General features: G+C 36.2%; 1 pseudogene; it reads left to right on the top strand.

Moving 5' to 3' along the window:
- Positions 1–282: 282 nt before the first annotated feature.
- Positions 283–2,026, top strand: LOC126017964 (fatty acyl-CoA reductase 1-like; annotated as a pseudogene).
- The last annotated feature ends 14,605 nt before the right edge of the window (positions 2,027–16,631 follow it).

Raw genomic sequence — 16,631 nt, 5'->3', positions numbered from 1 at the left:
TAGTGGGAATGTTGCACTGTTGAAGGGGGGTGTTCTCTTCCTGACTGAAACCTAATCACAATCATATTTGTAATCAAGATGTTTAAATAAAAAAGTAAAAAAGTTCAATTGTAGCATGCAAAAGTCATATTCTAAATAACTAACTGCCAGGTCCTCAGAATGTGTCTGACTTTACAGGAATGGTCTTTACAGGAACACTCATGTTAAATAAAGTCATTATTTGAGAGCAGCCGGTCAGGGCTGGTGGAAGAGAAGAGCTACTGAGAAGAGCACAATGGTGGAGGCGGCAGTGGCAGATGCAGCAGAGGAGACAAAGCGGGACTGTGAGGGAGAAAGTGAGGCCAGAGTGTCTTTATCTAGGATAAAAATGGTTTCAATCCCAGAATACTATGAAGACAAGAATGTCCTCATAACTGGAGCTACTGGTTTCCTAGGGAAGGTGCATCTGGAAAAGCTGCTAAGATCTTGTCCAAAAGTAAATTCAGTGTTTGTTTTGGTGAGGCAAAAGCTGGACAAACACCCCAGGAGCGAATAGATCAACTCATTCATTGCAAGCTTTTTGACAGATTGAGAGATGAAAATCCAGAAAATTAGAGCAATCAACAGTGAACTCACCTAACCAAAACTGGCTCATAGTGAAGAAGATAAAGAAGTTATCATCGATTCTACCAATATTATATTCCATTGTGCAGCTACAGTAAGGTTTAATGAAAACTTGAGAGATGCTGTTCAGTTAAATGTGATTGTTAGATGACAACTTGTTCTTTTTGCACAACAAATGAAAAAATTTGGAAGTATTTATGCATGTATCAACAGCATATGCTTATTGCAGTCGAAAACATATTGATGAAGTAGTCTATCCACCTCCTGTGGATCCCAAGAAGCTGATTCATTAGAGTGGATGGATGATGGCCTCGTAAATGATATCACACCAAAATTGATAGGAGACAGACCAAATACATACATAAACACAAAAGCATTGGCAGAATATATTGTACAACAAGAAGGTGCAAAACTAAATGTGGCAATTGTAAGGCCATCAATTGTAAGTGCCAGTTGGAAAGAACCTTTGCCAGGATGGATTGATAACTTCAATGGACCTAGTGGTCTTTTTATTGCAGCAGGGAAAGGAATTCTTTGAACAATGAGTGCCTCCAACAATGCCCTTGCAGATCTTGTTCCTGTAGATATAGTTGTCAGCGCAAGTCTTGCAGCAGCCTGGTATTTCGGAATTACTAGACCAAGGAACATCATGGTGTATAATTGTACAACAGGGAGCACTAATCCTTTCCACTGGGGTGAAGTTGAATATCATGTAATTTCCACTTTCAAGAGGAATCCTCTCAAACAGGCCTTTAGACAGCCCAATGTAAATCTAACCTCCAATCACCTTTTATATCATTACTGGATTGCTGTAAGCCATAAGGCCCCAGCATTTCTGTTTGTTATCTATCTCAGCATGACTGAAAGCAGCCCAAGAATGATAAAAGCAATAACACGTCTCCACAAAGCTGTGGTGTTTCTTGAATATTTCCCAAGTAATTCTAGGGTCTGGAATACTGACAATGTCAATGTGTTAATGAATCAACTAAATCTTGAAGATAAAAAGACCTTTAATATAGATGTTCAGCAGTTACATTGGGCAGAATATATAGAGAATTACTGCATGGGAACTAAGAAATATGTATTGAATGAGGAAATGTCTGGCCTCCCAGCGGCTAGAAAACATCTGAACAAGTTGAGGATATTCATTATGGTTTCAATACTATCCTTGTGATCCTGATCTGGCGCATTTTTAATTGCAAGATCACCAATGGCAAGAAATATCTGGTACTTTGTGGTTAGTCTGTGTTACAGGTTTCTGTCATATTTCTGAGCATCCAGCACTATGAGATACTGAAGAGAAGAATTATTCATTGCAACATCTATGCATATGGTGGTCTAAGTGAACAAATGTAAAGTGTACTGAAATCATCTCATCTTTTATCAAGACATTAAACCATCTTAGATCTGAATGTGGAATAAATTATGGTACATTTTATGTGACATTTTAATATTTTCTTCATAAAACTTAATGAACACACTTTAATATGCCAACTCAAATCTACAGTAGCCACCCAAACTAATTTAACATTTTGATCCCTGGGATAAGGGGTGGGTAGAAGGTAGAAGTGGGGAAATAGGAACATTGACCAGTTTAACTGTGCAATTCTGGAATCTATTAAAATATGCCTTAATGTAGTGCTTCTAAGAGACATGTATGGTCATTTCTTAATGATTAAGAGATCAATATTCTAAGACAAAATTATATGTATAAGCATTTGGAACCTAAGATTTTGAACCTAAGATGGATCATCAAAATATATAAAATACTTGTTAATAGATAATAAGGAAAATAATAAAGTAATGCTACAGTAAGAGACTTATTACTTTTCTATTCCTGCAGGAGTCATGAAGGCAAAAACTTAACAAGAAAACACTCCCTGAAGGAAGAAATTAAAAACTACATATATAATATGTATATAATATACATACATATATACATATATAATATAATATATATACATATATATATAATACCTCTATCACCAACATCGTAAAGGAACAAATGGCAAGGACATCAGAACTGGGGAGATAATTTACATAACTATGCTTACCAGGAAAGGGTGATGGGATAGGTAAACTAAAGGTGCCCAGTGGATCTTGGTGAAGAGAAACAGACACTTCAGTGGTGGGTGTGGTATTGGAAAAATATAAACATAAAAGATTAATTAGCAGTATTATAAATCTTGGTGCCTCGATAAAAATGAAAAGAGAAATATGTGAGGAGTGGATAGATCAGTTTGAACAGTTATGAAAAACAATGCATACACTTTTACAAAATTAAAGATTTCATTCCACTGGCAATGGAAGATTATAAAAATGTTTTAAGTCAGGGAACAACATAAAATTTATGTCTCTGGGTCACACCAAAAGTTTTGTTTCCAAAGATAAATGAGGTCACAGGACAAATATGAAGATAAGTGCTCTTTTTATGTTATAGCAACTCAACATATAGTACTATAACCTGAATATTAAGTCCTCTGTTCTTGATTATGTTGGATAGGACCTCATAGCTAATCAGTTATGAAACTTTATATTCCCAATATTGTCTCCCAGAGTCCAATGAAAGGTTATCTGGATGATGCCCCACAGTGTCACAGGAACATAGAAAATACACTTGTGTTCAGAATTTTTTTCCAAAAAGAGTGGACAGAGTGTGGTAATGTTGACTGCTCAGAATCACTTTTGTTTGCTTTCTATAGGAAAAAACACATTTTGTTCTCTAGTAGGTATCATGAAGCACCTATAATTCAATTTAAACATGATCTCATTTCTATACAGCTGACATGCTGTCATTCTTCTTAAAGGCAGAAGAATAGAACAAAAGGATGTTGACCACTCATTCTATAGATGTCTCTATTCTAAGACATGTTCATCACTTAATTCAGGGAAAAATCATTTGTTTGCTTCCAATTTACTCTTGCCATTTTCCAACTTCAATCAGTGTTCTTTCATAGCTTTCAGTCTAGGCAGATGTGAGATCCTAGTGTCATGCACAGAAGTAGGTTGATTATAATCATGTTCTTTGAATGATCTCATTCTAAGTAGGCAGCCTTTTGATGCCCTCATTCCTTTCACAGATTTGCTTTGGGAGTTCTGTTCAAACTCTATGCCCATGTTTCTCTCCTATTTTTGTGTCCTTGATATTCAATTGTGTTATTATCTCCTAGTGATTGGGCACCCATTATTTATGAAGTACCCATTCTTTGAAGGGAAAATTTAAATCTGTCATTTTTAGGGACACTTGATAGCTTCACATGCAGCTTCCCCAATTTATTATTGTGCTCACTAGGGCATACCATCTTCTAAAAGTCTTTCTGCTCATCACTTTCTTTTATATTTACATCAGTAATACTAAATGCATCCTACCTTCATTTTTTCTGAAAATTATTTTATATTATTACCCTTCCAAACTCATTTACCAGCAATTATAATCTCATTTTCTCTGCTAAACTGTTATATTACATACATGTAGATTATAGAAGATGAAAAGATTTGATATTAATATTTAATTGCTTTTTATGATGTTATATTTATTTGAAAATGAAACTCTGATATGGTGACATTTTCAATTATATTCCACTTAATGGCAGTCAATTAACTGCCAAACAAAAGTTAGTTGAAATTTCCAAGACCAAAGTGTATTTCTGTTTAATTAAGATGACAAATATTCAATTATTTACAGTGCAAAGTTGAATATGGGAATCTTAAGGAGAAATTTCCTCAGATACATAGCAAGTATTTCTTCTCTGATAAAAGAAAGGTAGAAATGAAGAACAAATATTCATTACCTATCAACACAGACATTCTAGATATTTTCTAAGAATTACATATCCAAGTAATTCACTCAATGGCATCAATCCTATTTAAAAATAAATTGGTTTACTCATAAAGTCATAACTCAAATATATATTGACCATTGACAATAAGTTAGGCATTAGTTTAAATAGAATATAAACAAATATAAGTTTTCAAGTATCTTTCTTTTTTACTAACAGTAAAAGATTAAAGAAAAAAGAAAAGATCAAAGATGACACTTTAAGAAAATATTTGGTAAAAATTATTGGAAGACATGATGATCTGATTGAGTCTTAAAAATTTAGTTGAAAAGTACAGGTGCAAAAATAACTAATGGGATTGTAGCAGGTACAAATCTATGATGACAGTGGACATGGGCCATGCAGCGGACCAGTGAGAGTGGCCTCAATAACAAAAGGACTGTGACTTTGCCTTTCAGGCAGTACAAAAGTGAAAGGTTATGACTTAGAACAGAAATGAATAAATTGGAAACCCCAAAACAAGTTCATTATTTGAATAAAATTAGGAAATTTCTATTTACTAGTGTGTAATATTGAAAAAGAAAGACAGGATGGAAGTTAGGGAATGATCCCTCCAAGGCAATGCATGCTTGAGATTTAATAAAAGGTCTTGGGTTATAGTAAAACTAAGAAATAAAATTTGAAGGAGTTATACTTTTAAGATAAAGCCTTTACCTGATGCTATTGCAGGCCAGATAAGATTGGAATCCTGCCCAGAGAACTACCAGGGTCCTCCTCTGTTATCAAATTACTCAATGTCTTAGATCTCAGACTTATTATCATAAGAACTTTGTGACAGCTTTCCTTTCAGACCATTAAAATGATCTATTAAAGATACCTTGATTTACACTTAAGCATTTTTTTCTGGTTCTCTTCTTGCTACCTTAAAAATTTATATTTAAATATATATTTTAATTGAGTCACCATGATTTAGAAAGATTTTTGTGACATTTTATTAATACAATGTTTTAATATTTCAATTCCACCTGATGGTGGTTCCTGAATGACTTATATGAAGTGGGAAGGGCAAAGGCAGCAACCTTGAGAAAGAAATCTGCCTCTTTCTCTGTTTCTACCTTTGGTCATCATGGAGGGACTGTGGGTCTTGTCTTTTTTTCTTTGCAAGAAAAGCAAAGTCAGTCCTAGAATGTCCCCATTCCTTTTACACCTGTTGCCTTCCTTCACAGAAAAGAATTTCAGGAGGAGATGAGCAGTGAAAAAAAAAACAGGTTTGGAAATTCTGATAAAAGGGAAAGAGGGGATTAAAAAACAGAATAGTGCATTCAAGAGAGAACGTATACTTCTCCAAAGGCAGAGGCACAAAAACTCTAATAAAATACATTATAAAAGTAAGAAAATACACATCTTAAGAGGGTAAATGTGGGCATGTGTATATAATTACCATGTGCATGGGCCCAGGGAGCACATGTGCACAATTACTTTGTTCCAAGTTGATTTATATAGGTTTTTCCCAACCTGCCCCACAAGGGGCTTCTACTTAGGTAAGAAACCTGTCATTAGGGTGTTTGACAGGATGATGCTGATGGCTTTATTTTTAAAAATCCCTTTCCTCACCTTCATTTTCCTGGAGGAGGGTTCAGGAAATGATTCTTTTCTGACTCCATTTAAAGACCTTATCAGGTCTTGGTTGCTAGTTTTTTTAAACTCTCTGATTTTATTACTTCCAAAATTTCATTGCCATGGGAACCCTTCCCTATGTACCTTCCTACTTCAAGAATAACTTTAATTCAAGTATTTTCTCTAGAGGAAACTATAGAAAGAAGACCCATATAATCCTTCTTTTCTGGAATTATAAATTTAAAGTATTTTTTAACAAATTATTTATGACATTTTTCTCCTCCATTTAATTATTGACTGTTATTTTAGGAATTGTGGATAGATTGCTATGTGTCAGTCTTACCATAGTATTTGCCACACTGTAGACAGGTTATCATTTTCCCAAATCAATGTTTGAATGGTTGAATAAATCTTATAAAATGCTTAATTTAACTCCTGGTACATAATAGCTTTCAGATGGTTGCCATCATAAATTCTCTAATAATTTAAATCTTTGGTAACTAAAAATATTTCATTGGCTGATGGGGTTGATGGAATGCAAATGGAAGGGTGGAGCACCAGGTACATTTTGTCAGCCACTTTACATCTCACCATTGAGATTTAACCATTGAAACAAGTAGCCAATCAAAATATTTAATGGGATGGTTGGGTTTGGGGGATGTCTGGGGTTGGAAGTTGGCCCCCAATCTATACTTTTTCTCAATACTCATCTCTCTCTCTGAGCTCTTTCCAGACATCTTTCTCTCTTCACACTTGCCTAGGTATATTTCATGCAGGATCTGGTAGGGCTTGCACCTACCTGACAAGGGCAAAGTATAGGCAGGGTTCAGAAATCTAGGAAAGTTCAGATTCATTTTGGGTTTGGATGCCCAACTATAGTTGTTACTAAATGGTGACTATCACAATCTGTAATCATTTGATAGGTCTTTAGTGAAAAAAAATTCAAGTAAAGTATTTTCCCTGTTGTGAATGATAGAAAATAACAATTGTTGCTGATGTGACAACACTCATGGATGTCTTCCAATTATCCATGAAATCTAGTGACAGAAAAGATCAATAGTCTTTACTTGAGGAGTTGCCTGGGGAAAAACACAGCCATTTTCAAGTGCACTAAACAAGTGAAGTTGACAGTATAAATGAGAAAATCTGAATGGAACCACAGGCAGAGTGACTTTCATCATGGTGCTATTTGCCAAGTTGTTTATTAAGTGGAAGGTGCAGAGAATTTTTTTTCCACATGACAAAGGATATTGGAATGAGTTGGAAATAGTCTCAGAGTTTCTGAGAAAAAAAAAGAAAGAAAAGAAAAAGATACAGCTTTTTCCTGCACATATGGATTGAACTTGCAGAGGCCATCAGCCAAAGCTTTGACACCACCTGGTTTTGTTCAGAAATTGGCGCTTTTTATATTTTGGATTATGAAGTCAGATATCAACTGAGTTTGATTCATTAGATGTGCTTTTCTTTTTTTATTGTAAGAGTTTATTCAAGACACAAAATTGATTAACATATTGAGGTAAACTAGCATAACATAACATATAATATAATTAATATAATATAATAATACATGTAAGTCAAAGAACATTTCTGTTTAAAACACAATTTTTTATCATAATGGCTTACATATCTTTCACAGTAGTATTTTAGGTACAGATTAACATTGAACCAGGGGAATACCCATCACCAAATATGTCCTCTGCACATCACAATTCCCTTTCTGCAACCCATATACCCCCCCATCACCCCCTGGGCTGCTAGAGTAAGTGGTCCCCTATTTGTTTAGCTTACTACTAGTGATCATATATTTTTTTGGTCCTGGTACCCTCCATTATTCCCCCCTCTATTTAAGAGACAGAGCTAGAAAAATCGAGTTATGTGGTTTTGTTTGAAGGAAAGAAAAGCAATAGATTGGGGTACAAAAAAGAAGTCAAATATGCTGAAAATGGGAGGAGTCCTTCTAGAGGCTTTCAACCTCAGTTTGAGAGAGGATGTGGAAAAGGTAATTGAAGCACCACAACAATACAGAAAGAAATATCAAATTAAATATCCAGTGAGCACTACAGCAATAAAGACAAGCACCACACAATAGTCTTGGTTCTGAAATCAAATCATGCTGGAGTGCAAAAAGAAAGAGAAAGAGAAAATAAAATAAAATAAAATAATATTGGAGACATCAATTTCAATTTCTACACCAAAATAAAGACGTCAAAAAAATAAATCAATGGATAAATAAATATGTGGAAAAATGATTGTTTTGTGCTTTATTTTTCTTTTCTTTTTCCCCCTGCATAGTCACAGTAACTATGGAGATATTGTAAAGAAAATTCCTTTGGCCTAGAAGATACAGGGTTTCTCCACCCCTGAAGTATACTGTCATGGGATTAACTAGACTCCTTGCATGATCATTTACTCTCCCCTTGGTGCTTTCATGGTGTATGGAAGAGTTCTGCTTCATCTTGGATGTTAAAATCAGACCTCTGTATCTAGAGATCTTGGTGACTGTGCAGGTCAAGTAATGGAGCTTATGATGAAGTCTTTCTTTGTAGTTCTAGCAGTTATGCTTCTTCAGTGTCATTTTAATCCATCTTCTGTAGTTGGTGGTCTTGGTCATTATGTTGCTCCTAGGATAGAGCCTGGAATAAAGTCTTTCGTTATGTTTCTGGAAGACCCGTTCAGTTGCGGTTGTCTCAGTCAGACCTCTGAAATTTGAGATCTTGTTTGTTGAACAGATCATAGACCAAAAGCTAGGCTAGAGCTTTTTGTTGCTGTTATTGTTGTTGTTGGTCCCTGGATGCGTACTCTCCAGTCCTGGTTGTAACAACCAGTCATCTCTATATAGCAATCTTGGCTTTTGCACAGATCCTTAAGGGTGACATGTTTTCTAATTTTGTCATATCGTTGGCTAATGAGGAAGGAAAACTTGCTCTTAGATCAAGTTGCTCTCATTTCCTCATTGTCAGGTTATCAATTTATAACTGGCACATGTTGGCATCAGAGCAGCATTGTGAATGCCCTGGACGGAATTTGGCTCCTGGAGCTGTAGCGGAGAACTCTGTTGTTTCTATGTCTGGGATCCAGGAGTCAAGGCTGGACAGTCGGTGTCTACTTCCCTGGAGCCTAAGTCGTTTCCATATGACATACGTTCAGGGTGGGAGATGTCCCTGTGTTGTAAACAAGTATGAGTTCTTATCTCTAATACAGTGTTCAACAACCTTTTTTTTCAACTGAGCCAAATCTCACCAAATCCATGATTGAAATTTATTTTGAGAGCCACATTTTATTTATATTTTTTTGGCAGCGCTCATGGGTTACTCCTAGCTCTATGCTCAGAAATTGCTCCTGGCAGGCTCAGGAAACCACATAGGATGCCAGGATTCGAACCACCGACCTTCTACATGAGAAGCAAACGCCATACCTCTATGCTATCTCTCCAGCCCCAAGAGCCACATTTTTAAAACTGAAAATACATAGGATGGTACACTGTTTTTAGTTTCAATAAGTTTTAATTGAGAATATTCTGCATGCAAAAAAAAAAGTATCTACATAGGTCGGGAGGATACAAATAACACAACTAATAAAACAAAAATTTTAGAATGATATTATTTATTGACAATGTTAAACTCCATAAAATTTGCCTTACAAAGTACAGAAAATTACATCCTGACAATGACTGACAAAGTCACAAACACTGATGTGAACATTGGCCTTGCATTTCCTTGGATAGTTTGAGTAAGTCAGGTTTGTATGTTTTTGTTTGTAATTTTGGGCATGATTCCAGGTTCTCATCAATGAGACAATTTCTTTTTCTTTTTTTTTTAGACGATTTCTTAATTTACTCTTGATAAGATTCATGCTTGAAAATGATTTTTTGCATAAATATGTAGACCCAAACAAGGAAAGAACAGCAAACGCTAGCTTTTTTAGTTGATTACATGAGTCGGAAATACTATTCCAGGTGTTAAAAATCAACATATCTTCCTTCTCCAGGTCTTTCAAAGCAGACCACTTGTGCCGTGAACTAAGTTCACATTTGTGTTTCTCCAATCTTTCTAAATTAGCACAAAGACATTCAAATTTTGAGCTCTACGGTTCTTTATTTTTTAAATCCAGAAATTTCATTTCAAAGTTGCCAATATCGATATTAAAGGGAGAAAAATTTAATTCTGTTACAGTAGCATCCAGGGTTTTTCAATATAATTTTTATTTTGATCATAATGGCTTACATATCGTTGACAATAATATTTTAGGTACATATTTACATAAAATCAGGGGAATTCCCATCATGGATTTGTCCTCCTTACACCTCCGTTTTCCTCCTACCTCCCATATCTTCCTCTCTCACCCTTGGGGCTGCTAGAATATGTGGTCCCCTCTGTACCTAGCTTACTACTTAGTAGTCTTACACCTGTTTGATCTTTGTATCTCCCTTATTTTCCTCTTTAACTGGGAGGCAGGACTAGATAATTCAAGTTGTGTGGTTTTGTTTAAAGAAGAGAAAAGTAATAAATTGGGGTAAAAATCAAATACGCCGAAAATGGGCGGAATTCTTCTAGAGGCTCTCATCATTGGTTTGAGAGATGAAGGGGAAAAAGAAGGTGAAACACCCCAACAGTACAAAAAGAGGTATCAAATAAAATATCCAGTGAGCACTCCAAGAATAAAGATAAGCACCACAAAAAAGCCATGGTCTTGAGATAAAAAACATGGCAGACCACATAAAGAAAGAAAAGAAAAGAAGAAAAAAATATAAATGGAGACAACAACTTCAATGACCACACCAAAACAAAGAAATCGACAAAAAATAGATAGCTAAATTTAAAAAAATAATATATAAAAATAAAAAATAGTTTGTACTTTTTGCCTTTATTTTTTCCTTCCTGCACAGGCACAGTAAATATTGGGGTTATTTGGAAAGGAATTTACTTGGCCTAAGAGATACAGGGTTTCTCCACCCTTGGATTATATTGTCATGGGATTAACTATAGACTCTATTAATGTTCATTTACTCTCCCATTGGTGCTTTTGTGGTGTTTGGAATACTTCTGCTCCATCCTGGGTGATAACATCAGACCTCTGTATCTAGAGATCTCAGTATCTGAACAAGTCCAGGAGTGAAACTTATGATGAAGTCTTTCTTTGTGGTTCTAGAAGTTCTGTTCCCTCTCTGTCATTTTAATCTGTCTTTTGTGGTTTGTGGTCCTGGTCTTTGTGCTAATCCTAGGATGGAACCTAGGATAGTGTCTTTCATTGTGTTTCCAAAAGACCCATCCCATTGCAATTGTCTCAGCCAGACCTTTGGAAGTGGAGATCATGATTGTTGTGCAGGTCGTAGACGAGGGCTTTTTTATTGGTCCCAGGATACATACAGTCCGGTCATGGTTCTAGCAGCCAGTCATCTTTAAATCGCGATTTTGGCATTTAGACCCACTAAAGGGTGACAAGTCTTCTGATTTTGTCTTATCGTTAGCTGCTGAGGTAGGATAACCTGCTCTTAGGTCAAGTTGTTTCCATTTTCTTCGTTATCAGAATATCATATTAGAGCTGGCACTTGTTGGTGGCCCAGCAGTATTAAGGATGTCCCGGATGAGATTTGTTTCCTATAGCTGTTGTGAAGAACTGTGTGATTTCTATGTCTGGGATCCAGGGTTCAAGGCTGGACGGATGATGTCTAATCACTTGGGGTCTAAGTTGGGTCCACGTGACATATTTTCAAGGTGGGAGATATCCCTGTATTGTAAACAAATATGAGTTCTTATCCCTAGTAGATAAGAGCTCATTTTTATATGTAAGATTTCCCCTTTTTTAGTGTGTCTTTGCAGGGAGAAATGGTGCTACATTATATTGTCGGTGCAATTGGGGGTGGAAAGAGAAGAAAACAGAAACAGGTCACACACCCAAAAAAGTTAAAAATAGAAATAAAAATATATGTGCTCACATAGAGCAAACATTTAAGAAAATGAAATAACAAAGTAATTAAAGAAACAAAGTAATGCAAGTGACTACCTTACTTTTGGGGAAAAGCATGTTAAGAGGTGGTGTAATACAGGTCTTATACTTATGATGGAAGTATAGGTTTCCCCATTGTCTTTTGAGATTTTCATGTGGTGTGTGGGTTATTGGACACCTTTCCATCACACATCCTGACCTTCTTGAGATTGGCAAAAGATTTGCGGCAGGGAGGTCTTGGAAGAGTTCTTGCATTGAAGATACTTGTAGAACTAAGTCCGGTTTCAAGTAACAGTCCACGTTAGGGGGAGTTGGTAGGGAGGGCCGTGCAGCATGAGTCAGCAGGAGAGTTTGTTGCCTTTTCTTGACAGGGACGAGGTGTGGGTTTGGCTGGGTGTTCCTTCGCTTAGGTGCTGGGTACTGGTTCGTTGAGGTAGGAGGTCAGTTGTTGATGCCTAATAGATGAAGAACTGAGGGTGAAGAGTTTTAATAAGGTGGAAGGTCTGGATGGGATTGAGGGGTAAAGGGATAGTCGGTTTTTCAAAGAGAGAAAAGGGAAAAGTATATGGAAGGGGCAGGAAAGAAGAAAAGAGAAAATTAATTATTAATAATTATTAATTAATTATTACATTATTATTACATAATTATAACATTAATGTAATGTAGTACATTACATTAATCTATACTGATATAGAACAACATGTAGGTGAAACACTCCAGGACATTGAGACTAAAGGCATATTTATGGAGGAGACAGCACTTTCCAAACAAGTGGAAGCAGAGATAAACAGATGGGACTATATTAAGCTGAGAAGCTTCTGCATCTCAAAGGAAATAGTGCCCAGAATACAAAGGCCACCCACTGAGTGGGAGAAATTATTCACCCAATACTCATCAGATAAAGGACTAATGTCCAAAATTTACAAGGTACTGACAGAACTATACAAGAAAAAAAACTATCAAAAATAGGGAGAAGAAATGAACAGACACTTTGAAAAAGAAGAAAGGCAAATGACCAAAAGGCACATAAATAGATGCTCAACGTCACTAATCGTCAGGGAGATGAAATTAAAACAACTATGAGGTATAACCTCATGCCACTGAGTTTGGCACACATTACAGAAAAGGAAAACAAGCAGTGCTGGTGGGGATGTGGAGAGAAAGGAACTCTTTTTCACTGCTGGTGGGAATGGCATCTAGTACAACCTTTATGGAAAGCGATATGGAGATTCCTTCACAAACTGGAAATTGAGCTTCCATACAATCCAGCTATACCACTCCTAGGAATATACCTCAGGAACACAAAAATACAATACAAAAATCCCTTCCTTACACCTATATTCATTGCAGTGCTATTTACAATAGCCAGACTCTGGAAACAAGCAAGATGCCCTTCAACAGATGAGTGGCTAAAGAAACTGTGGTACAGATACACAGTGGAATATTATGCAGCTGTCAGGAGAGATGAAGTCATGAAATTTTCCTATACATGGATGTACATGAAATCTATTATGCTGAGTGAAGTAAGTCAGAGGGAGAGAGAAAGAGGCAGAATGGTTTCACTCATCTATGTGCTTTAAGAAAAATGAAAGACATTTTTAACAGTATCTCAGAGACAAGAGAGATGAGGGTTGGTAGGGGCAGCTCATGACATGAAGCTCATCACATAGAGTGATGAGTGTAGTTGGAGAGATAACTACACTGAAAACTATCATAACAATGTAAATGAATGAGGATAGTAGAAAGCCTGTCTCGAGTACAGATGTGGGGGGTTGGGGAGGAGGGAAATCTGAGAAACTGGTGGTGGGAATGTTGCACTGGTGAAAGGGGGTGTATGATTACATGACTGTAATCATACAACTATAATCATATTTGTAATCACGGTGTTTAAATAAAGATAATTATAAAAAAAGAAAATACATTAAAAAGAAAAAAAGAAGAAAGAAAGAAAGAAAGAAAGAAGAAAAAAGTAAAGTAGTGAGACGAGAGGAGAAAAGGGAAAGGGAATGCTAGTTTGCTTGAATGTGTTCAATGAGTAGGGCCTGTAGAATGAGTCTGTAGGTCATAGTTGCTGCTTCGGTGGTCTGACTGGTCACATGCTTCAAATCGTAAAAGAAGGTATTACCTAGATATAAAGTGTATGTTAAAGAGTTTTCTTGGGACATTGTTGTAGAGCAAGCTGGGTATGGTATCCCGTGTGAATGAGCCCCGAGATGCCATCTTAATTTGTCTACCCTTTGTATCCAAGAACGCCTGTGGACAGAGAAGCTGAGAGGTTATTTAAAATATAGTAAGATTAAGGCATTAAAACATATTGTTATGATATGTTTCCATTGGAGTCAGTGATTTCCCATGGTATTCTTTACCTGTGATCCTGTATAAAATCTCTGAGGGATTATTATGGGCCTTTCTAGTAGAAAGCTGATTAAATGCCTGTTCTCTCTATGCTGCTGTTTATGCTGTTGCTGGTTTCTTTGTGGTATAATGTGTAGTCACAAGTTTGGTTGTTCCTCTTTCATGTATTTTGGGCACTGCTCCAGAGTATATGTTGACTGTTACAGAGTTTGGAGTTTCTACCCTGTTAAACCCTGCTATATGATTGTTGAGTATTAGTTGTATATAAGGTGTATGTGCTAGGTGCTTCAGAATAGTGCTATCGTTCTGACTTACTTCATTTAACATAATATGTTCTAGGTCCATCCACGAGGCTGCAAAGTCTGTGATTGTATCATTTCTGACTACCATGTAGTATTTCATTGTATATAGATACCACACCTTAATGATCCATTCATCTGTTGTTAGACATCGAGGTTGGTTCCAAGACTTGGCTATTATACTGAGTGCTGCAATAAATAGTGGGGTGCACATGTACTTTGGAATGTATGTCCTTCCAACTTAGGGGTAGATACCTAGGAGAACAATTGTTGGGTCAAATGGCAGCTCAATTCTGAGTCCTTTGAGCACTCTCCAGACTGTTTTCGATAGGTGTTGAACTAGGGGGCATTCCCAACAGTGGATGAGAGTGCCTTTCATATCGCATCCCCACCAACAGAGATTGTTCCTATTATTTTTGATGTGAGCCATCCTCACTGGTGAAAGGTGGTATCTCATTGTTGCCTTGATTTGGATCTCCCTGATGATGAGTGAAGGTGAGCATGTTTTCATGTGTTTGTTGGCCATTCTTCTGTCTTCCTCAGAGAAGTGTCTATTCATTTCATCTTCCCATTTTTTATGGCTTTATTTGGTTTTGGGGGGCTCAGCTTTCTGAGTGCATTGTATGTTCTAGATATCAGCCCTTTATCTGATGTGTTAGGTATAAAGATTTTTTCCCATTCTGTTAACTGTCTTCTTGTGTTAAGTAAGGTTTCTTTTGCCATTCAGAAGGTTTTTTGTTTGATGTAGTCCCATTTGTTTATGTTTGATGCTAAAGTTCTTGCCATTGGTGCTCCATCCTCAAAGACCTTTTTGATATATAGGTCTTTGAGTGTTCTGCCTATTTTATTCTCAATAAACTTTATAGATTCAGGTTTGATTTCAAGGTCTTTGATCCATTTTGAGTTGACTTTTGTATAAGGAGTGAGGTATGGGTCAATTTTCACTTTTGTATATGTGGTATTCCAATTGTACCAACACCATATTTTGAATACACTTTATTTCATTTCAAGTTCTTGCTTCTTTCGTCAAATATTAGTTGGCTGTATATCTGGGGTTTATTTCTGGGAATTCTATTCTGACCCACTGGTCTCAGGTCCTTTCTCTGTTCCAGTACCATGCTGTTTCAATCACTATGGCTTTATAGTATAGTTTCAGGTTAGATAAGGAGATGCCATTCACCTTCTTGTTTTTCAGTATGTGTTTGGCTATCCTGGGTTTTGTATGTTTCCAGATGAATTTTGAGATTGATTGTTTTAATTCTTTAAAAAAATGAGGTCTGAATATAAATAGATATTGCATTAAAACTATATAGTATATATATAAAATATATATAATAACTACTATATATATAGTAGTTATTTTGACTATGTTAATTCTGCCTATCCATGAACATGGGATGTTCTTCCATTTCTTTAGATCCTCTTCAATTTCTCTCTGAAGTGTTTTGAAGTTTCCCTGGTATAGTTCCTTCACTTCCCTTGTAAGGTTGATTCCTAGGTACCTGATATTTTTTGATACTATTTTAAATAGAATTGTATTTTTAATCTCTCTTTCCTCGACATTGTTTTTTGTATATAGAAACGCTACTGTCTTTTGTGTTTGACTTTGTATCCAGCCACTTTGCTGTATTGGTTAATTGTTTCTAGGAGTTTTACTGTGGACTCTTTAGGGTTTTCGATGTATATCGTCATATCGTCTGCAAATAGAGATAGTTTGAGTTTCTCTTTCCCAATTTGGATTTCTTTGATTCCCTTCTCTTGTCGTATTGCTATTGCTAGGACTTCTAAGGTTATATTGAATAACAGTGGGGAAAGTGGACAGCCTTGCCTAGTTCCTGACCTTAGTGGAAATGCTTCTAGTTTTTTGCCATTAAGTATAATATTGGCTGTGGGCTTTTCATAGATAGCTGTAACTATCTTGAGGAAGGTTCCTTCTAACCCTATTTTGCTGAGTGTCTTCAACATGAAAAAGTGTTGGATTTTGTGAAATGCCTTCTTTGTATCAATTGATATGATCATGTGGTTTTTGTCT

This window comes from Suncus etruscus, chromosome 9 (assembly GCF_024139225.1).
Source record: "Suncus etruscus isolate mSunEtr1 chromosome 9, mSunEtr1.pri.cur, whole genome shotgun sequence".
NCBI lineage: Eukaryota > Metazoa > Chordata > Mammalia > Eulipotyphla > Soricidae > Suncus > Suncus etruscus.
This window is presented reverse-complemented; position numbering and strand designations above follow the sequence as displayed.